Source organism: Carcharhinus amblyrhynchos, chromosome 7 (genome assembly GCF_965287045.1).
Source record: "Carcharhinus amblyrhynchos chromosome 7, sCarAmb.v2.hapA, whole genome shotgun sequence".
Lineage (NCBI taxonomy): Eukaryota > Metazoa > Chordata > Chondrichthyes > Carcharhiniformes > Carcharhinidae > Carcharhinus > Carcharhinus amblyrhynchos.
The window spans coordinates 57,460,014-57,483,554 of NC_137330.1; the positions used below are offsets into that span (position 1 = coordinate 57,460,014).

A 23,541-nucleotide genomic window follows, 5' to 3' on the forward strand; every position below is an offset into this window, starting at 1 on the left:
TCCTGACTTTGAACTACATCATCACTCCTTCGCTGTCACTGGGTCAAAATTCTGGAACTCCCTCCCTAACAGCACTACGGCTGTACCTTACCAGACAGAATGCAGCAGTTCAAGAAGGCAGCTCACCACCACCTTCTGAAGGGAAATCAGGTATGGGCAATAAATGTGGCCTAGCCAGTGATGTTTATATCCCATGAATGACATTTTATTAAATAATTAGGTAAGCTATATAGTTAATTCAAAAGCTATATCTGCCCAATATCAATTTTCTCCATTCATTCCTACTGTCCCCATTCATAGGGAGAAAATACACTTAAAATTCATCAACTACTTACCTATCCACTCACCAAATTAATGCTTCTAGGCTTCAGTTCTGCTGTCCCCCTGTTGGTCTCTTCTTTTTAAAAAAAGCCCAGAACCGCACCTGCTCCATCCCTGCACCAAATTCCTAAGCTTACCAAATTCCTAAGTTTACACTCTATCTCGAGCTGCACTTAGTCACGAGCTCCTGCTGTTGTATTTGCATACTTCAAGTGCTTAGCAAGGCCACCTGTAACAATACAAACTGAAATTCTCCAGAGTTGAGTCAGGCATGGCTAGCCATAGAAGCCAGCTTTAACTAACTTCCTAATTAATTAACTGTAGTTGCCTCTCCATCAGGGAGCTTGTTTATCCCTGACTAAAACAGAAATAAACTTCATTTTAACAGTAAATTGAAGTTAAATGCAAACTTGGCAAGATTTTAGAAAAAGAATAACTGTTAAAATTCCCTTACTTACCAAATCCCCAAGTTACATGCTGTATCGAGTAGCATTCAGTCACAAGCTGCTGTCTTTGTATTTGCTCGTATCCAGAGAGTAAAATTAAAAGTTTTAAACTTTCAGAAACGTGCCTTCTTTGAATCTGACACCATAGAGAAAATTAACATTTGAGACATCATATGCATTCATCTGAAGCACAATGTTATATTTCAAAAGAAGGTATGCATTGTAGAGAAGATTTTAATACATTTGGCTTTTACTTTTTGCTAGCAGTACATATCCATGTTGTTGCTGAGTATTGCAGTGATAGAACGAAACTAAAATTCGAGTACTGTTTGTGAAAAACATGGTGGGCAGGATTTTCCAGCTGCATTCACTCCAAAACCAGAAAATCCCGCCCAAGGTCAATGGACCTCTCCATGCTCCATCCCTCACCTGCTATAATTCTCATGGTGGCTGGAACAGGACAATACGTTCCTCACTCACTACGATTCGTATAGCAGGTGGAACACAACAATATGCTCCAAGTTCATTCATGTGTCCTGACAAACATTCCTCCCTCAATCAAAGACCAAGTAACTGGTCACACACCTCTGTTAATTTTAGGGCACTGATTTGTGTGGAAATTGGTTGCTGTATTTGCGTACAGGACAACAGTGACTACACTTCAAAATTATTTAATTCACTGCAGAGTACCTTGGGGTGTCCTGCAGATGTAAACATTTAAGCAGGCATTTATTTAAATGGACCAAATCTGAGTCACCATGTAAAAATGGCAGCTGCATTTACCTGTCAAATAGTGACTGCACTTTAGAAGTTAACCATAGTTTGTGAAAAACTTTGGACGTTTGAAAGGTGTGATAAAGCAAAGTACATGCAATTTTGTAAGAAGCAGATTTTCATTTGCATTTTATAGAATTCTAACTTTGAACAGTCATGTAATGTACTTTTATAAATTTTATGAATAAAGTACGTCTTTGGAAGATAAAGCGCACCATAAATATAAGTTGCTTCTTACACACTCTAAGTGCTGATGACATCAAAACAAGTGTCCATGCTTTCAGATGTAATTGCTAATTAACAGCATATGCTGTAATAACTACATCAGAATTATAATTGTAAGAACATCATGCAAAAATAAAATTTTCACTTTGAAATTAAAGTTCTCTAAACACTGAACTCAAATTTTTAATTACAAGGAAAGCTGAAACCCACAAGTAAATTTAACCAGATATTTAAGACATAGGAAATCAGTACCATTACTGAATAAAAGTGTTTAAAAAGTATGCCTATGGAAATACAAACTTTAACTGTGACTATGAAATCCGAATGGCAATACGGTTTCAATGCACAGGACTCTCTGGAAGAACCAAGCATGAACTCAGGAACTAAATGTTTCTGAGCACACATGGAATCAGTGTTAACATATAGCATTGCACAGACTGTATGAACTTTACTTGTGTTCTCAATAAGATGTTGCAAAAAATGTAAAAAAGTACTTTCACTGTATGTAAAGTTCCATAAGTAAATACATTTACAATTACTTAACTGCTGTTTCTTACATTCAAAAGAAGTTTCGAGATAGTTAAGCAATTCAGCAACAAAGCTGAAGTAATATGTAAGGAATCTCAGTTCCCCACAAGTCCCTGTAAGAATTTGGTTTCTAAAGCTTAGAATAACTTGGGAGAAGGCCTAAAGCATTCAGGCAGGCTGACCTTTTTCCCAATGTCCCACAATGTCATGGCATACTTAATGAATAAGGGAGAACATGATTGCGGCAACCCATTTTTGTTTAAAAAAAGCTATTGGACAGTATTGTTCCCGATTCAGACACAACGAAGAATAAAATTCTCTTTCCTTTCTCAGTGTGGCAACATGCCAAGCAGACACTGCAGACAACTGATTGAAAGCTCTTTGAGAGTGAGAGAAAGTTTGTATCAGAAAACAACTGAAGGCTGGATATTTCACTCCATTCACCCATGGAAAAGAAACAGCAAGATGGAGAGAACAACACATGATGAGAACAATTATTAGAGACCGGTGATAAGTGATTTAAGGTGGAAATAGTGAATGTAAGGAATGAAAACTTTAAAAGGTTAGAAATGGAGAGGTAAGAAAAATGAACAAAGAGGAGAAAGTAAAGACCAGGGGTATGAATGATATTAAAGCAACATGGCATTTTCATGACAAATGAATAGTCTTCATATATGGTGAGTGGATGCATGGAGCCCAGTAAAGCTAGGACAAAGAAAAAGTGGAAAGGTAACAGGAGAAAGTAATTCAAAATCTACAGTCTTTTAAGAATGGTAAATTTAAAAGAAAAAATATAAATCATGGCTATTTAATTCTCATGGTCAGTGCAAACCAAGTTATCATGCTCATTTTCAATGTGTGTGGGAAAACTTAAAATTCAAAATATGCACTTATCAATATTACTTGTGCTTTTACAGATTACAAAATCCTGATAAAACAGCCATTTCATGCACTTTCGTGTTTTGATCTTTCCCAGATATTGAATTATGTGCAAGAGATAACACTTTATGCTGTGGCAATGTAACTGTAAATCTCAAAAACGCTCTTACCCTACGCAATAGCCATATTAACCATGTGTTTTCCTCCTCTTACTGCATGACATATCTCACTTTATCAGAACCTGTTACGTATAAGGTCAATTCGACTTGGGTTCAGTAGCCATAGTGAAGAATATTCGCTTCATCAATTTCAATTATAAATTTACTAATGCAGATTAGTTAGAGCTACAAACAGATAGAACATAGAACATAACAGCGCAGTACAGGCCCTTCAGCCCTCGATGTCGTGCCGACCAGTGGAACGAATCTAATGACCCTCTAACCTAAACGATTCCAATGTTATCCATATGCCTATCCACTGACCATTTGAACGCCCTTAAAGTTGGCGAGTCCACAACTGCTGCAGGCAGGGCATTCCACGCCCTTACTACCCTCTGAGTAAAGAACCTAATTAACAAAGAACCTAGATTAACAAAGACACTGATTGCATATCTTCACAGATGATTACTATGAAAAATATTTGAAACAGTGAAACCATGCTTCTGATTATGTTCGAGGGTGGATTTTAATGTTATTCTAAATGGGAATCCATTGAAGAAGAATTTTCTGCATTCTTCCAAGGATCATGTTGCACATTAGCTTTCTATTCTTCAAAGCAAAGAAAATTCATAAAGGCATTGTTTGAGGTGTTCATGTCTGAGCACAAAATGATCTTCCTATATAAGGGACTTTTCTCAGGAGAACAGTTAGATCTTTTTCCCAGTGAAGACAAAATGACAAATTGTAACAGTAATTACAATATTTAGCAATAAAGGGGCATCAGGACTGATGGTGGATAAAGGTTGCTCCATTTCAAAAAGTAATCCTATCAACTAGATATCCAAGTTTCTTTATTCTGATGTACTCCACATATGACATGAACTTAGTATTGCCTTGATTGAAAGGAATCAGTCCTTTTGGTCTGGCAAACATAGGTACTGTTTAGTTGGCATTTCAGAATGTAGGTCACACTCGTATGGCAGTTTCAACCCCAAACAATGCTAGGATGTCCTCTTGAAGGTGCAAAGATTTTAATCTTAACCAGTGAAGTACACTCTCACTTTTCCCAAATCTCTAATTGCTAGATAATAACTTTGTCAGATGTAAGAAACCAATTATTTCTGAAATAACATATAAACAACTCTCATTTATGTGGCACCTCAATGCAACCTCAGATGCCCCAAAATCCTTTAGTCACAGACTAAGAAATTCCTTAGAGCTGCTCTGACTCAGCTGCTGCATATTCAAAACAAGTTTAAGGGAAACCCCATTTATACATATAAACAGGGGTTCTGCAGAGCAAGAACAGCTCTACGGAAATTCCTAGCCACTGTAAGAGGATGTTCAAAGTTGAATGACGTTTTCTGTCGCCATAATAGATTATACAGTTAGCATCCATAAATTAAAAATGAGGATGAAAAATGTCCTTATCTGGAAAAGGAAAGGCAGTTTTCTGCCATAGATAGAATGCTGAAATTAGCTGCAGTAGAAATGAAGGACTACTTGATCATTGTAGCTTAGTAAGTAGAGCCCACCAACAGATGCTTCCTGGTATTTTGAACTGTATCTTAACGAAATAAATGTTCATATAAGAAACTGAAACAAATGCCTAGAAGGGCACATAAGAATAAGAACCTTCAAGTTTAAGTACCAAGGAGAAATTGAATTAAAGTGAGTTGCGCAAGGACATTCTTTCAATTAAGTTCATGAAAGGAAAGTCTTCTGGGCACATCGAGGCACCTGCAATAAAATTCTGATGCAAAATAGAAGTCAGCACACTTTGAAGATACTTGGCAATATAAGCATATAAACAGTCCAGTTCTCCAAAGAAGCATTTTAATTGTCTCTTGCTAGATATTTACATTTTGCTTGGTTGAACAGAACATGAATACTACTAGAGAGAGATGTGTTATCAAAGCTTTTTGTCATGGGCTCATCAGAACAAATGCAAGAATGTCATTCAAACAATCACAACAACATTTAGATGTGGCGGCAGTGACAGAGACATGGTTAAAGGAAGGACAGGGCTGGCAGCTAAATATTCCTGGGTATAAGTGTTTTAGGCGTGATAGGGGAGGGTTAAAAAGAGGGGGAGCGGCGCTCTTAGTTAGGGAGCAGATCACAGCGGTGCAGAGGGAGGATAACATGGAGGGGTTGGAAATTGAGTGTCTGTGGGTAGAGTTTAGGAAGGGGGCCATTACTATGCTAGGAGTGTACTATACGCCGCCCGACAGCACGCGGGCAGTGGAAGAGGGTATATGTAGACACATTTTGGACAAGTGCAGGAAGAACAGGGTTGTTGTAGTGGGAGATTTTAATCTCCCTGGGGTGGATTGGAAGGTGCCTAGAGCTGGGGGTTCGGACAGGGAGGAATTCATAAGATGTGTATTGGAAGGATCCTTGCAGCAGTATGTAGATAGCCCGACTAGAGAGGCGGCTATACTGGATTTAGTTCTGGGCAATGAGCCGGGTCAGGTGGTTGAGGTTGCGGTAGGTGAACATGTGGCTAATAGTGACCACAACTCTGTCTACTTTAGGATACGAATGGAAAAAGATGACTGCTGTCCTAAGGGGAGGGTGCTAAATTGGCGGAAGGCTAGATACAGCCAGATTAGGCAGGAGCTTAGAGATACAGACTGGGATAGGCTGTTGGAGGGCAAGACCACGTTAGGCACGTGGGAGTCTTTCAAGGGAAAACTGCAATGGGTGCAGGAAAGGCATGTGCCGGTTAGGAGGAAGGATGGGAAAGGGAGGATTAGAGAGCCGTGGATTACTAGATATATAGAAGACCTGGTTAGGAAGAAACGAGAGGCATATGTCAGATCTAAGCAGCTGGGAACAGAGACAGCGTTGGAGGAATACAGACAGAGTAGGAGGGATCTCAAAAGGGGAGTTAGGAGAGCAAAAAGGGGTCATGAGATGGCTTTGGCAGGTAGGGTTAAGGAGAATCCAAAGACGTTTTATTCCCATCTTAGGAGCAAAAGGGTGCCTAGGGGTAAAATCGGTCCTCTCAGGGACAGACGAGGGGAATTGTGCTTAGAGGCTGGGGGAATGGGGGAGATCTTGAATGAATACTTTGCGTCGGTATTCACGAAGGAGAGGGGCTTGATGTCTGGTACGGTCATCGAGGGAGTGGTAGACCAATTGAAAGATCTATCGATTACGAGGGAAGAAGCGTTAGGGCTTTTAGGTAGCATTAAAACCGATAAATCTCCGGGGCCTGATGGCATTTATCCTAAGCTGCTTAGGGAGGCGAGAGATGAGATTGCCAGGCCTCTGACGCAAATCTTTGTCTCTTCTTTGGACACAGGTGAGGTCCCAGAGGACTGGAGGATAGCTAACACGGTACCGTTGTTTAAAAAGGGTAGGAGGGATAACCCGGGCAACAAAGGCTGGTGAGTTTAACGTCAGTGGTAGGCAAGTTGATGGAGAGGATTCTTAGCGATAGGATGTATGAGCTCTTAGAGCATTGCGATCTGATTAAGGATACGCAGCATGGCTTTGTAAAGGAGAAGTCTTGCCTTACGAATCTGGTAGAATTTTTTGAGGAGGTGACAAAAACGGTCAACGAAGGACAAGCTGTTGATGTCATCTATATGGATTTCAGTAAGGCGTTTGACAAAGTCCCTCATGGTAAGTTGGTAGAGGAGATTAAAGCTCATGGGATACGTGGCCAGGTATCTAGATGGGTTGAGAACTGGCTTGCAAAGAGGAGTCAGATAGTAGTAGTGGAGGGGTCCTTTTCTAGCTGGAGGTCTGTCACTAGTGGTGTGCCGCAGGGCTCAGTACTGGGACCTCTTCTCTTTGTAGTGTATATAAATGATTTGGAAGAGGGAGTAAGTGGTGTGATCAGCAAATTTGCTGATGACACCAAGATGGCTGGATTGGCGGGCAGTAAGGAGCACTGTCTGGCAATACAACGGGATATTGATAGGCTGGTATATTGGGCAGATACAAGGCAAATGGAGTTTGATCCGGATAAATGTGAGGTGATGCATTTTGGCCAGAATAATGTAGGGGGGAGTTATATGATAAAAGGGTAACCCCAAAGGAGTATAGAATCGCAGCGAGACCTGGGGGTGCAAGTGCACAAGTCTTTGAAGGTGGCAGTACAAGTGGAGAGTGTGGTGAAGAAAGCCAATGGTATGTTAGCCTATATAGGAAGGGGTATAGAATATAAGAGCTGGAGTCTAATGTTGCAGTTGCACAGAACGTTGGTTAGGCCGCATTTAGAGTACTGGACCAGTTCTGGTCGCCTTACTATCGGAAGGACGTGGAGACTCTGGAGAGAGTGCAGAGGTGGTTTACCAGGATGTTGCCTGGTATGGAAGGACTGGGGTATGAGGAAAGATTGAATAAATTGGGGCTCTTTTCCCTTGAAAGACGGCAACTGAGGGGGGATCTAGTAGTGGTATACAAGATTATGAAGGGTATAGGTAGAGTAAACAGAGGTAAGCTATTTCCTATGATAGGGACACACAGGACAAGGGGACATGGGCTTAAGGTGAGGGGGGAGAGGTATAACACAGATATTAGAGGGAGGTTTTTCACACAGAGGGTAGTGGGGGTATGGAATGCTCTGCCAAGTAAGGTGGTGGAGGCAAGTACGCTAGAGTTGTTTAAGAGTAACTTAGACAGGCACATGAGTGGGTTGGAGATGGGTGGATATAGGAGATTGTTTTAAATAATGGCCATTAGCATTGGGGCATCCCTGGTAAGGTAAATGTATATGGTACAATAATAATGTTCTTTTTCTCTTTTCATTCACAGGTTTTAAGTCGGTCTGCCTTGTTGTCCAACGAGGGGCATACACACGATGGGTCATACTTGGGCTGCTCTTGGTTGTTCAAGACTGGCCTAGTGCTTCATGTCGTTAGTGTGTGCTTAAACTGGACCAGATACTGGGCAAGATGACAGCTCAGTGACTATCACTGATTGCTGTGCAGACACATGGATTTGGGCCAGTGTCTGTGGGAGTTTGCGCATTCTCCCCGTGCTTGCGTGGGTTTTCTCCAGTTTCCTCCCACACCCCAAAGATGTGCTATTCGGCTGATTGGCAGTAATAAATTGTCCCTAAATTAGTTTCCCTCAATGTGGATGGCCATAAAACATTAGATAAGGGTCATGGGTGGAGGGGGGGGGACTGGTGTTAAGATGGCGACGCAGGCTCGTTGGGCCGAAGGGCCTGTTTCCCGGGCTGCTTTTGTTCTTTGTAATTTATATTACAAGAGGAAAGCACGGCTGACTGGTTGGCAAGTCAACTTTGATTGGCCAATAAGTTGCCATGGAGAAGCAACAGGGAACTATGGGTTCTCCAAGCTGCCAGGTAATTCAAAAATAGCACAAAGCTTGAATGCATTCCTTTTGTTTGCAGAGAACAAGGCCCTGCATATGAATGTATGTCACTTCAAGCAAGCACAAATGGGCCATGATACAAGCTCAACTTATTCACTTAAATTGATCATTAGTGTCACCTTTAGAGCACTGATAATTGTTTCACAAGTGCTGCACAATTATGAATCACATCTAACAATACATGTTATTTTGTGTTTTGCAACACTGGGCTATTAAGAATGGTGTGCAGTACTAAAGAAGCAAAGACAGAATATGTTGGAAATACTCAGCAGGTCCAACAGCATCTATGGAGAGAGAAACAGAGTTTAAGCTCAATGACCTTTCACCAGTCCCAAATAAATGCTGCATTTCATAACTGCCATCTCTTAAGTTAAATTCTAATCAATGGCCCTGTATTGTTGCTCAGGTTTACATAAAAGATGCCTAATGCTACTAAAATAAGATTCAGAAAGCTTCTAAATCTTCTAGCCAACGTTCTTCCTCAAATTAAAACAGTGATGCAGTCGGCCAAACCTTTCTGTGCACAATCTGATGCACTCAACTGATGAAAGAACAGCACTCTGAAAACGAGTGGCTTGTGCTACCAAATAAACCTGTTGGACTTTAACCTGGTGTTGTGATACTTCTTACTGTGTTTACTCCAGTCCTACGCCGGCATCTCCACATCTTGGTCACAATTTGGTTGCCAGATTTGCCTACCAAACTAATTAGTTGATCATAAAGTTGTTAGATATATCCTAAAGGCATGACAAAAAGCTACATTGCAAGTTCTTTCCCACTTGTTATGATGAATTTGTCACTACATCTAGTCTAAATTTGCTTTCTTCCAGTGACTAAATGCAGAATGCGTAATTTGTTTTACTTACTGAAGATCTGATCGATGCTATTGGGATGGGGTAGGAAGGGAATTCAATTTTACTCCAGGAACTTCTTCCACCCATCATTCAACTTGTTTGTCTGAAGTAGATACAAATCTCAACTTTCCATTTTTTCGATTCAGTAAAATTTTGTCAATGGAAATTTAAAAACCAAAGGGGGATCCTGAAAACCAAATCTAAATTTTATACACGATTTGAAATAAGGTACTATATGACTGGCACACTGGTAGTAACCGTTTCCTGTCTCCGTCTGTCCACATCCTTTGCAGTAGTTCAAAATGACTTTTCATATTTTTCCATACATAACCTCTCTTTATTGTTTAAGTAAAAAGAAAGGAACAAAGGAAACAGCAGACCTTCATAAGCTACACAGCCTTTTGAGCATAACGTTATATTTTCGAGACGTGGGATACAGCAACTTAGGCACTGAAGTAGGTGTACTGTGAAAAGCATTCCTTATTCTCCTCCCCCATGTTCCACATGCACATATATACAAGCATACAAATCACGAGGATTTTTATATACCCAGAGTCCAAATTATAGTTTTGACGTTCAGTTAAGCTGTAAGTGAGCTGATACACTACTTAAATGGAAAATGTAGTCAGCTCATGTCTATAAACAACCAGTTTTAAAATCTCTGTTCAGGTTGTTATAAAATGGATACAGAAGGAAAGTTGTATTGCTGCTAATGCTATACCCTTATGCATAATGTACTACTGCTTTTTACTGACTGTTTACATCAGGTCAAAAATAAATGTCCGTAGTAGCCCTATCGATGATTAATTACATCACTGATCTGATCAATGGCTTCCCATTGGCAACTGAAAATTTCCTATAGGATTCAAATTCCTTCAATTTTCTTGACTACTTATTGTCTGTAATTTTTATCCTGGAGAAACTGATCCAACCACTCAGTTCTGCATATATTTTTCTGTTGTAATAATAAGGTAAGGTTCAGCAGTGTAATGGGTATGTTGTACTTCATAGAGTATGGAGGGGTTCTGAAGTATGCTCACTTCCTGAAAAACCAAATCTGTGGCCCTTCATATGGTATATTTTCTTGGTATGTGAACATTTTTCCCTGTGGAAGAACATAAGAAATAGAAGAAGCAGGCCATTTGATCCCTCATAGCTGCTCACTATTCAACAGGATCATGGCTGATCTGATTATGACTTTCTGCCCGCACAACCCCCCCTTCCACCCCTACCCCATAGTCTTCGACTCCCTTACCAATCAAAGAAAGTGCTGAAATATTTTATAACCCATTTAACTACTTAAAAAAAAATAAAGATCATAATTAAATCACATTAAACATACTCTCTTATTAAGTTAGGTGATCTTTATCTACTAAGTAGCTGAGTACAAACGAATAGTGCTAGCCTATCCACCGCTTCAGTCATTCATCAGCCTGCACCCAGCCAGCTGCCACCAACAAGCAGGTAAAACCTAGCCAACTACTACCAAAAGCCAACCAGCAAAATAAATTATTCAACTACCCAACTGTAACAGCAGGGATCAGAAACAATTCACTGACAGTTAACCATGTAGCAGCAACAATCCCACTTAGATCACCAGGAGCAAGAAAGCAGCAATGAGTCCCTAACTATCAGCTATGATACTGCTGCAGGCAGAATTCAGGCCCCTGGCCTATGGCAAAAACTGAAAAGCAGAGTGCAAGAAAATTAATTGTTATTTTAATAAAAGCCAGAGATTCAGAACATCCTAGGGTTTTTTTTAATTCTTTCAGTCTGTGGGCATCACTGGCTAGGCCAGCATTTTTAGATGCCATCTAAAATGCAGCCACCGTGAGCTGCATTCTTGGACCACTGCAGTCCATGCAGGAAGGACACTTACAGTGCTGTTAGGAAGGGAGTTCCAGGATTTTAATCCAGCGACAATGAAGGAGTAACGATATAGTTCCAAGTCAGAATGGTGTGTGACTTAGAAAGAAACTTGCAGGTGGTGGTCTTCCCATGCACTGCTGCCCTTGTTCTTTTAGCGAGGCTGTGGTTTTGGAAGGTGCTGTCAAAGGAGCCTTGGTGAAACATTGTCATGCATCTTGAAGATTGTATACACGACTGACACTGTGCATTAGTGCTGGAAGGAACAGATACTGAAGGTGATGGATAGGGTGCCAATCAAATGGGTTGCTATGTCTTGGGTAATGTTGAGCTTCTTGACTGTTTCTGGAGCTGCACTTACCCAGGCAAGTGGAGAATATCCCATCCTTACTAATGCCTTGTAGATGATGGATGGGATCAGGATGAATTACTCTGCAGAATTTGACTGCTCCTGTCACAACAGAGTTTATATGACTGGTCCAGTTCAGTTTCTAGTCAATATTAACGCCCCAGGATTTTGATAGTGGAGAATTCAGCAATGGTAATGCTATTGAATGCCAATTCTCTCTTGTTGGAGATGGTCATTGCCTGGCAATTGTGCAGCACAAATGTTTCTTGCCACTGAAGAAACCTAAGCCTGAATGTTGTGCTGAGATATTAACGGACCATGGCAATGCAAAAAGTACAGACATGAACCAAAAGTTGAAACCAGGCTACAATGCCAGACAGAAGTATTCAAAATGGGTATCAGTTGATGAGCACATGACACCCCTTCTGTGTTTGCCAAATAATTGCATAAACACTAAATATAGCATAACATCACGTCCCCAACATGTTGCTCTTTAAGCCATACAGAAAACAAAAACGTTTAAGAGAAAATAGTCCAAAATACTTTGCAGAGGCATAATCAGTCAAGATGAGTACCAAATTAAAGAAATACAAGAAGTGACCAAAACATTATTTCACAAAAGGGTCTGAAAAGGTGAGAGAGAAATGGAGAAGTGGAAGTGATTCAGGAGGAAATTCCTAGGTATCCAAGTGCACAGCTGGCAGTGATGTCATTCAGAAACATTGGGCAGGGGGAAGAAAACAGAGTCATGTGCAAGAGGCCAAAATCAGAGGAACAGAGAATTCTTAAGGAATTGTACAACTGGACAATGCAGCAGAAAATGAAGAAAACGGCAAGGAAAGCGAGACACAGGTGTTATCACAGAAAGAAACAATTACAGAATACAAAATAGAAGGGGGTCAATCAATCTAGCCAATCTGCTTTACTAAAAAAACAAGAAACTGCAGACACTGGAAATCTGAAATAAAGACAGGAAATCCTAGAAATACTCACCAGGTCAGGCAGTATTTGTGGAAAGAACAGAGTTAACACTTCAGGTTAATGATTGCCTTTCATCAAAATAAGAAATCTTAGTGTTGACACTCCACTTTCATAAAAACATAACATAAGAACATAAGAAATAGGAGCAGGAGTAAGCCATCTAGCCCTTCGAGCCTGCCCCACCATTCAATAAGATCATGGCTGATCTGAAGTGGATCAGTTCCACTTTCCCGCTTTCTTGCCATAACCCTTAATTCCCTTGTCTATCAGAAATCTATCTACCCGTGACTTAAATACATTCAACGAGGTAGCCTCCACCACTTCAATGGGCAGAGAATTCCAGAGATTCACCACCCTTTGAGTGAAGAAGTTCCTCCTCAACTCCGTTCTAAACTGTCCCCCTTATTCTGAGGCTGTGCCCTCTAGTTCTGTTTTCCTTTCCAAGCGGAAAGAATCTCTCTACCTCTACCCTATCTAGCCCCTTCATTATCTTGTAAGTCTCTATAAGATCCCCCCTCAGCCTACTAAACTCCAACGAGTACAGGTCCAAGCCTTTCAAGCACTGATCCACTTTGCTCCAATATCCCAAGACGCCTTTTCCTTATTTCATCTATCCAATCAACTCTCAAATGTTGGCATTGTTTCTGCCTCAGCCACTAACCTTCAAAGTAAATTCCAATCTCACAATTCTCCATATATCTCTCAAATTTAACCATGGCCTCTAGTCTGAGCCCCTGAACTACTGGCATCTGTGATGCCGGGGACCTCAGGAGAAGATTGAGAAGGATCACTCAGCAGATTTGGCTGAAGATAGTTGCAAGTGCTTCAGCCTTGACCTGTGCACTGATTTGCAGGGTTCCACCATAATTCATGGTCGGGATATTTGTGGAATCACCTTTTCCAGTTAACTGTTTAACTGTCCATCATCATTCACAATTGAATGTGGAAGAACTGCAGAGCTTTGTTTTAATCTGTTGGTTGTGAGGTTACATGCTCCTTCCTCTACTTGGCATGCAAGCAGTCCTGTGTTGTAGCTTCACCAGGTTAACAACTCATTTTAACCTACGCCTGGCGTTGTAAAGTTACAGATTGGAGTTGATGTGACTTCACCTGATGGCCCACAATACCTAATGCATGTCTCACCTGTTCTGAATTTATCCCCTACCACAGTGGTAGTGCCATTCAACAAGATAGCAGGAATGCTTAATATGAAGATGGGACCTTGTCTTCACAATTTCTGTGGAGTGGCCATTCCTACACTTATGGTCATAAACATTTTCTATATTGGAAATGTGCTACATAAATGCAAGTTATCAGTCTCATTAAAGGAACAAGAGGTTCAGAACATATTTGTATACGATTCAATAATCCACATCTGCTTCATCTTTAGTAGCATTAATATATCCTCTTCTACTTGCAGTTTGTTTTATAAAGTATTTTCATATTTGGCAATAGTGAAAGTAATAGAGGTATTTGGCTACTTACAATGCAAGGACAGCACAAATTAAATTTACTAGAAAGCTTTACAACTGGACAATTTGACTCAGAACTTGCGATTGTAATGATGGCAAAACAGACAGCACTCACTCTTATCAAACTGGCAGTAACTCTGGCATCTGCACATGTGCAATTAAACACAAAAATACAGAAGCTAATCTTAGTTATATCCTGTACCTCCACAGCTTGTACAGTTGCAGTCTTTACAGATGCAAACACAATCAGCAATTTAGCATGAACTTCAACGGTCTAAGCACTATTTACACTGTAAAAATCACGAAGTGTTAATCCTTGTTGAATGAAGTGTAACTGCTTTTTAAACTGTGTACTAAGTCATAATTATTAGCTTGAAAATGAATTTGCTCAGTGTGAAGTGTAATTTCCTCCTTTCTGTAATTAAGCTAATAATTGTTTTTATTTTTAAAGTTTGCTTATTAAAATTCAGCTTCCATCTTAATCCCAAAAGCAAGTTCTAATCTTTATTTCACTGTTTGTAAAATTATTGTATGCATGTGTATAAAAGTAGATCTCATGTTAAAATCGACCCCATGACTTTTGGCCAAAATAAATGTGGTTTTTCAAATGCCTCATATAAAAGTCGACACTATTTTTTCAAGAATCAAACCCAAAAATTTCTGAACCAAAGCGTAATCTGTACAATCTCATCAAAAACCTCAATTCATGAAAAAGTTACACTTACCATATTGCATCCAGTTCTTAATGGTCAATTAAAACAGGAGAAATGCAGATCAATTTTTGGGACAAAAAACTGACAGAAAAGTAATATGCAGTGCACTTGGAAACTGGATGCAAGGACCAACTTCCAGAATGAACTTTAAATGAATGAATGCCTGGGTCTCTTGTCCTCCAGCGTCACCACTAAGCCTTGCTGGGGAGGGGAGCAGAAGCTCAGGCCTTACCAATTGGGAAAATGTCAACTCAGTGCAATCCCTCTACAGTGAGGCCTCAAGCAGTGGTGGGAGCTGTCATTATGACATCACATCCAATTGCGCAGTTCTTCCCTTTCCTTGAGCAGCAATGAAAGTCCATACCCAACTGACGCTTCCCTCAGGGTGTCAGAAATACTGAAGGCTTCTTAATAAAAACAGAGACAGACAGAGAGAGAAGAGGTGGGTGGGGGCGCTGGGGAGTGAGAATATGTGCATCTGAGGAGCAGAAAAAGAGACAGGCAAGAAGTGGCTGGCGAGGGTGCCATTTCCCCCATTACGTTGGTTCTTTTGAGAGCCATGCTAGTGGGGGGTTAGTTGGAAGTAGGCCCCTCAAATACATTAGCCATGTAAAAGTTGACCCCCTAACGTTTTGCCTAAAAAAATTGGTCTCAAAAATTTGATGTTTACACTTGCAGTTACAGTACAAAATGAATTGCGTGTGCTTTTTACTTCTCAATTTGCTATCTAACAGGAAACTTCAATCTGTTCGGCTACTCAGCCTGCTTGATGGCATTACTGTTTAGACACAACAGATTCTCTATAGATGATGCCAGATTGAATGTCACTGCAAAATACGAGGAAAATCAGGGCCCTGGATTCCTCTAAATCTTTGTGGGCAGCTTTCCTTGAGGTCAGTAGCTGACCATAATATCCGGGCTATGATTTTCAAGGGTTTTCTTGTGGTAACCAAATTTTAATTATTTCATGGTAAGCAATCAGGTTTTTGTGGTGAATGATGAGTTTCAAGGCATAGTATGACTCTAATCCAATAACAAAAATCCTACAAAATGTTCTATTTCATCATCCCAAAATCCCCAAACACTAAATGATTGAGGAAAAGGAGTTTTCTGTCCTCTTATCGCTTAACAGCTCTCATAGCGTTGCAGAACACAAAAGTAAATTAATCAAGAATTCAACAGTTGCATTCAAAGTCAACAGGAGATTAACAATACACTCCAAATGTGAAACTGAAACTAAGTTCCAAATGTTTAAACAAATCACTGCATGCTGATAACCACTTTGAGAAGCCAGAGAATATTTTCTAAGTCAAAAGAGGTCAGAACTGAAAGCTAAAAATATCTCTACCAACTCCAAACATAGGATCATAGGGAATAAGAGCAGCAGTGGGCTTTTTCTACTCCTCAAGTTGGCTCTGATATTCAATTAGATCACGACTGATCTTCTACCTCAATGCCATTTTCCCTTGATTATCATATTCCTTGATTTCTTTACTATCTAGAAACCCATCAATCTCTGTCTTAACTATACACAATGGCTAAACCTCGTAAAAAGTCTGACAACACCAGGTTTAAGTCCAGCCGATTTATTTGATAGTAAACTCACTAGCTTTCGAGGTTTCCCTCTCCTTCAGGTGAATGGAGAGTTCTGGCCTAAGACAGAGCATATAAAGCACAGTTTACAGATTACTGATTAGAATGCGAATCTTTACACCTAACCTGCTGTTCAAGTCCTAAAGTGGCCGACAATGTGAGTGGAAGGAGCACTGATCACAGGTTAAAGAGATGTGTATTGTCTCCAGACAGTACAGTAAGTGAGGTTTTACAAACCCAGGCAAGTCACGGGTGTTACAGATAGTAACCTCACTTACTGTACTGTCTGGAGGCAATACACATCTCTTTAACCTGTGATCAGTGCTCCTTCCACTCACATTGTCAACCACTTTAGGACTTGAACAGCAGGTTAGGTGTAGAGATTCGCATTCTAATCAGTAATCTGTAAACTGTCTGTGCTTTATATGCTCTGTCTGAGGCCAGAACTCTCCATTCACCTGAAGAAGAGGGAAACCTCAAAAGCTAGTGAGTTTACTATCAAATAAATCGGTTGGACTTAAACCTGGTGTTGTCAGACTTTTTACTGTGTTTACCCCAGTCCAACGCCGGCATATCCACATCATGACTAAACCTCCACAGCCCTCTGGGGTTACAGAATCCAAAGTTTCACCATCCTCGGAGTGAAGAAACTCCTCTATTTTTCTGTTTTAAATGGCTGGGGAATCTATCCTTGTAAGAATTTTGCACATTTCGTTGACCTTGTCTCCTCAATTTCAATCTCCTCAATCTCTCTGCAATCCTGCCATCCCTGAAATCAATCTGGTGAACCTTTGTTGCAATCCCTCTTTGGTAGGTAAGGAGATCAAAGCTGTACTCAACACTCCATGTGCAATCTCACCATGGCTCTGTATAATTACAGAAATACATCTTTACTCCTGTATTCAAATCCCCTTATTATAAAGGTAATCACACCATTTATCTTCCTAATTGTTTTCTGCAAGGAGATGGTAGCATAGTGGTAATGTCACCAGATTATCCAGAGGTTCAGGTGAATTATCTAGCAATGTGGGTTCAAATCCCACCACAGCAGCTGATGGAATTTGAATTTAAATTCACAAATAAATCTAGAACTGTGAAATTAGCCTCAGTAAGTGATCATGAAACCGCCATCGACTGTTGTTAAAAACCCATCTGGCTCACAAATGTCCTTTAGGGAAGGAAATCTGCCACCCATCTGCAAGCCACTCAACTTATGGGCAATTGGAAATGGACAACAAATGTTGGCCTTGCCAGTGATACCCACATCCCATGAAAGAATAAAGAAATCTGTATGTTAGCTTTCAGTAACTGATGAACAAGGACACCCAAGGCTCTCTGGACATCAACACTTCACAATCTCTCACCATTTAAGATTTCTGTTTTTCCTACCAAAGTGCATAACTTCATTCTTTTTTTCACATTATATTCCATCTGTCATGTTCCTGCCTATTCACAGCTTGTCTAAATCCACTGCACACCCTTCACAACGCTCATTTCCACCTTAGAAATATTACATTTACACCCCACTTCATTCACATAGATTGTGAACAGCTGGACTCCAAGTACTGATCTTTGCAGTACCTCACCAGTCACAGCCTGCCAACCTACGGATGACTTGTCTATTCCTACTCTTTATTTTCTATTTGTTAACCAATTGTCAATCCATGCCAGTATATCCCAAGCGTACTAATGTTAATTACTAACTTCTTGTGTGGGATCTTATTAATAGTCTTCTGAAATTCAAAACACACATTCACTGGCTCCCCCTTATCTATTCTGCCAGTTACATATTCAAAAGTTATATATTCATGTCAAACATGAAATCGCTTTCATAAATCCATATTGACTCTGCCCAATCTTGCCATTATTTTCTACATAATTGTTGTCACATCCTTCATAATAGATTCTAGCACTTTCCCCAGTACTGATCTAACAAGGTCAGTCAGTAGCTTCCCATTTTCTCTCTTTTTTAAATAGCAGTGTTACATTTGCTACCTTCCAATCCACATGAATCATTCCAGAATCTACTAGCTGTTGAAAGATGGCCACTAATGCATCCATTATCTCTACAGCCACCTCCTTCAACATCCTGGGATGTAAATTATCAGGTCCAGGGAATTTAGCAACTGTCAGTCCAGTTTTATTTCTCCAATACCACTTACTTACTAAATTAGTTTCTTTCAGTTCTTCATTCCCGCGAGTTCCTTGGTTCTCTTGTATTTCTGAGAGGCTTTTTGCATCGTCTTATGTGAAAACAAGTATTTTGTTTCATTTCTCTGCCGTTTGCCTACTCCCTATTGTAAATTCTCTTGTTTGTAATGGACCCACATATGTCTTTGCTAATCTTTTGCTTTTAGCAATCTATGAAAACCTTTACAACCTTGTTTCATGCTTCTCACTAGTTTATTCACATATTCTGTTTTCCATTTCTTTATCGGCTTCCTGGTCCTCTTTCGTTGAATGCTAAAAATTCTCGATCCCCAGGCTTAATATATTTTGGCAATTTTATAAGCTCTTCCTTTCATCTAATAAAATCTTAAAATGTGTCATTTGCCACGATTAGTTCATTTTTCCAGTTGGATTTTTGCATCTTAAAGTAATGTATATTTGTTAAAGCATCATTCTTTTTAACAGTTTCCTAATCTACCACAGTAAGATGAAGGAGCAGTGCTCTGAAAGCTCGTGCTACCAAATAAACATGTTGGACTTTAACCTGGTGTTGTGAGGCTTCTTACTGTGTCCACCCCAGTCCAACACCAGCATCCCCAAACCAATCTCCCACAGTTAACTTGTCCCTCACACCCTTGTAGCTTCCTTTGTTCAGAAACCTTACTTTCAGCTCAACTACATTACTTTTAAACTTAATGCAAAATTCTATCATATGGTCATTCAAGAAGCTCCTTTACAACAAAATTATTAATTATCTCTTTCTCACTGCATAACATGAGATCTAAAATAGTCCCTTCTCTCGCAGGTTCTTCAATAAACTGTTCTAGAAAGGATCTTGTATACATTCCAAGAATTCTTCCTCCACAGCATTAGTGCTAATTTGGTCTACCCAGTCTATTAGTAGATTGAAGTCCTCACGACTACTCTATTACCCTTGTTACATGCACCTTTAATTTCCTGATTTATACGGTGTCCTACATTATTGCTACTGTTTGTTAACCTATAACTAGCTCCCACCATTATTTGCTGCCTTATGTTCTTTCTTAGCTCCAAATTGATTCTACACTTTGATCTTTTTTTGAGAACGATCCTCTCTCACTAATGTACTGATCTCATCCTTAGTTAACATCACAACCCCACCTTCTTTTCCTTTTGCCCATCCTTCCTAAAGGTTAAATACCCAGGGCATTCAGTTCCTGGCTTTGGTCACTGTAAGGAAAACCCTCCGTAGCTGAACTTGCAAATCTCCAGGCAAGAGTATTGGTCCCAGTCTTGCTAAGGTGTAACTTGTCCCACCTGTCCAAGAGGCATTCCCAGTGCTTCAGAAATCTTTCAGAAGTCCTTCCTCCTGAGCCACTTCTCCAGCCCTGCATTAATTTGCTCTATCTTTCCATTTCTATACTCACTGGCATGTAGCATTGGTAAAAATCCTGAGATTTTAGGCCTTTTAAGTCCTAGCAATCTAAAATCTGCTTTCAGGACCTCATCCCTCTTTCCACCTATGCCATTATTACTAATGTGGACCGCGACTCTTCACCCTCCCATAAAAATGTCTTGCAGCCACGCAGCGACATCCTTGACCCTGGCACCTGGGAGGCAATGTACTATACTAGAGTCTCATTACCACCACAGAAACATTTGCCTGTTCCCTAACTATTGAATTCCCTACCACTACTGTTCTCCCACTCTACTTCCTCTTCTCCTGAGTAGCTGAGCCATCTGTGGAGGCACAGAATTAGCTCTGCTGCATTGCTCCGAAAACCATAATCATCTCTAGTAACCAAAGTGGTATCAGGGAACTTCTGCACTTCCTAACTGGTCCTGCTAGACTGTTTGGTGGTCACTCATTCGTCCTCTACCTGTATTCTCATAACCTGCACTGTGACCACCTTCCAAAACATGCTATGCATATAGTTCTCAGCCACTCGTCACAGTGACTGCAGCCATCACTCAAGTCCCAAAATCTGGATCTCAAATTCTGCAGATTATGACACTTCCTGCATGTGCTCACCTCAGCCAAAGCATCCACAACTTTTCACGTTACAGGATGGGCATCCCACATGGCCAAGGTGCCCTCCCAAACAATTTAAACTGTTCAGTTACGTCAATTTGATTCTGCTCCCATTACAGTTCATGTACAACTTTATATTGATGACAATGGTTCAGACAATAAAAACCATTTTCCTTCTTTAATTGACCCAGAGGTTTGATAGAATATGGAGTCATATTCATGTGCTAGTGGTGGGCAATGATAAAAAGAATAAATTTTCATTTGAGAAAGTAGGCTTACTTACATAAAATCTGCTGTAAAACCTGTATGTTTTGTCCTCTTTCCCTAGAAATTAATTATTATAAAATGGTAACATAAAGCAAATTTTATTTACTATAACAAATTTGGTTTATATATCTCCATTTCTGAATCTTTATCATAATCTCACAATCTGGCATCACTCAACAGCTTCTCCAATGACATCTGCAATGATAATTCCATTCCAAACTGAATCAATATCGCTGGTTTAAAACAATTCAAAAATCTCAAAATGCAACATGCGTCAGGAATGGTGAGTTCAGGAAACCACTTATGACACAACCGACATAACTCACACACACCACGGCCCAAACCATTCAACTTACTTCTCATATTCCACCAGTTCCCGTTGTGCATCTATCTTCGCTATGAAAATTGAGGACTTTAATGGAATACAAGCAGAAACTTTTAATACTTACTGTTGTACTACAGGTGGGCAATACTTTTAAATGTATTTAAACTCTTTCTTGTTCAGACAAGTAATACCGTACCCGAAATCAATTTTAAATTAATTTTAAACCTATCTCCATGGAGGATTTCTAAAAAGATTGATTTCAATGTGTTTCTGCTTTAGAGGTCCTCAGTTCAAACTGATTTATCTCAATATGGATTGGTTTAAATTCCCCAGTGTGAACAAAACCTACAATTCTGACATCAGCTACTCTTTGCAAAATTAAGTACATGAAGAAATGTTTTTTGAAAAAAGTATCTTGAGCACCTTAACCTCGCCTATATTTTATTACATGATTCTGTCATTTAAACAAAATATACATCTAAAGACTAAACCAAAATCTAAAGCCAACTACAATTAAACTATTACTGACAATTTAATTTTCAAAATACAGTATTTATAATTACTCAAAAGAACATATTTTAATAAGATGAATGAGTATATATTCACAATCATAAAACGTACCAAAAGTTGAGGAAAAAAATGCACTTTACTCAAGATCGCTAATCCCATGCCCACTGAGGAAATTTACATGTGGATTCTGTGACAAAAGCTGCTCTACTGCTTTAAACAGAAACAGAAAATGTTGTATTTTATTTAACTCTGATTTAATTTTATTTAATTCACTCTGATCAATTCTAATAAATGATGAATGAAAAATTCTGCTGCATTTTACTGAATTATGCAAATGATTTGCTGCACTTAATTTTCATTATTCAAAACAAAGCTTCCAGACAGCAACAGAAAATGTGATTTCCACTCAGTCTTGAATTGGAATCCCAAGGCTTACACAATTCAAGAAAATGCAGCTATAGCTTAGAATGTACAACAAGCAACCTTCTGGAAACTAGACCCAACATAGATGACTTACTTTCAAAAAGGAGCAGCATGATGCTAGCAATATTGGATGGGGCAGTCAAAGATATTAGACACTCAGAAAGCACAAATATAATCGTATTCTCTCAATAACGGACAAATTCACTATTTTATTGTTAGTCATCACCATTCTAAAGAACTTCACATAACATCTGTCAGTAAGTTATGTTCACTTTCCTGCAGATATGACATTGCATTAGTAAGACTAAACTGAGCACTGCGAGTCACTCCTGCTGCCCATATGCTTCATCTGTGGATGAGTTTGTTCTTTTTTCCTTCCCTGCATTTGTAATGCTCTCCAAATCCCCATGAGTCATACAACTTAAAGCTGGTCCTTTATGCCAGGAAGAGTCTACCACGAGTCTTTTGTCAGAAACCCACAGGGATAGGCTGTCCCACTTTGCTTTGTATATCATGATGTCACAAGCCATGTGATACAGCTTCTCCAGTAAGAGCACATGAAGAGTTTAAAGCTTATGCTTTTTGGATTGTGTGAATGCTTCATTCGCCTCACAAACAACCACAGAACCACAAGTGCGGTGCAACTTTCTCTCCAGGACGACAAGAGAACCTCTGGTTCTAAATGGTTAATCTCCGCAGGTCACTACCAGCCACCAAGACCAACTCTGTCAGTAAGTGCCTGCTAACCACAGCCTTTACAGTGAATACTTGTCCATCAAATGTTTATTTGTCTTTTTTGCACGTTGTATGTTATTTTGTGGCCAAACAAGTTAATGACATCAAACAGCTCACCTAAGTACTGCTGGCAAGCTCTTAAACTTCCTCTGTAATGGTTACATTTTCAGTTTAAGACTTCGAAGGACACCAAAACCACAGGCAAAAAGTATATTTGAAAGAAGAAGTATGGCATCTAACAGCCTATTCAGTTCAGTCACACCATGTCAGCAAAACTTTTTCTGGGGTAAGTACAAATCTTATATACATTTCCACGCACTAGAAGTGAAATTTTACTTTAAATATTTCCATTTGGTGTATGTTTACGAAAATTAATTTGCTGACTGGCTAATATAAAAACTTGTCTCCTCAGCTTGTTTATGTAGTAAAACTGAGGCAATGCAAAAGGCAGATGAAACCAAGCTGGATTATTCGTCAATAAAAACAAAGTTAGACCAAAATAGCGTGCTGTTTTTTCAAATTTAGACATATTATGATTTAAAAATTTAAAGTTTGAAAAATATATTGCAGAAATAAGGTCATGCCGA

The 23,541-nt window shown here is 39.6% G+C and overlaps 1 protein-coding gene across 5 annotated transcripts in view; it reads right to left on the minus strand.

The window, feature by feature from the left end:
- supt3h (SPT3 homolog, SAGA and STAGA complex component) overlaps positions 1 to 23,541 on the minus strand; it is a 430,545-nt gene that overhangs the window by 331,151 nt on the left and 75,853 nt on the right. The window contains exon 1 of one of the 5 annotated variants that reach the window (XM_080192378.1): positions 336 to 354. The exons of the other annotated variants lie outside the window; for them this stretch is intronic. The gene's annotated coding sequence lies outside the window, so the exon portion shown is untranslated. Of the gene's footprint in view, positions 1 to 335; positions 355 to 23,541 lie in introns of those variants that run through there. 5 annotated transcript variants of the gene reach the window in all.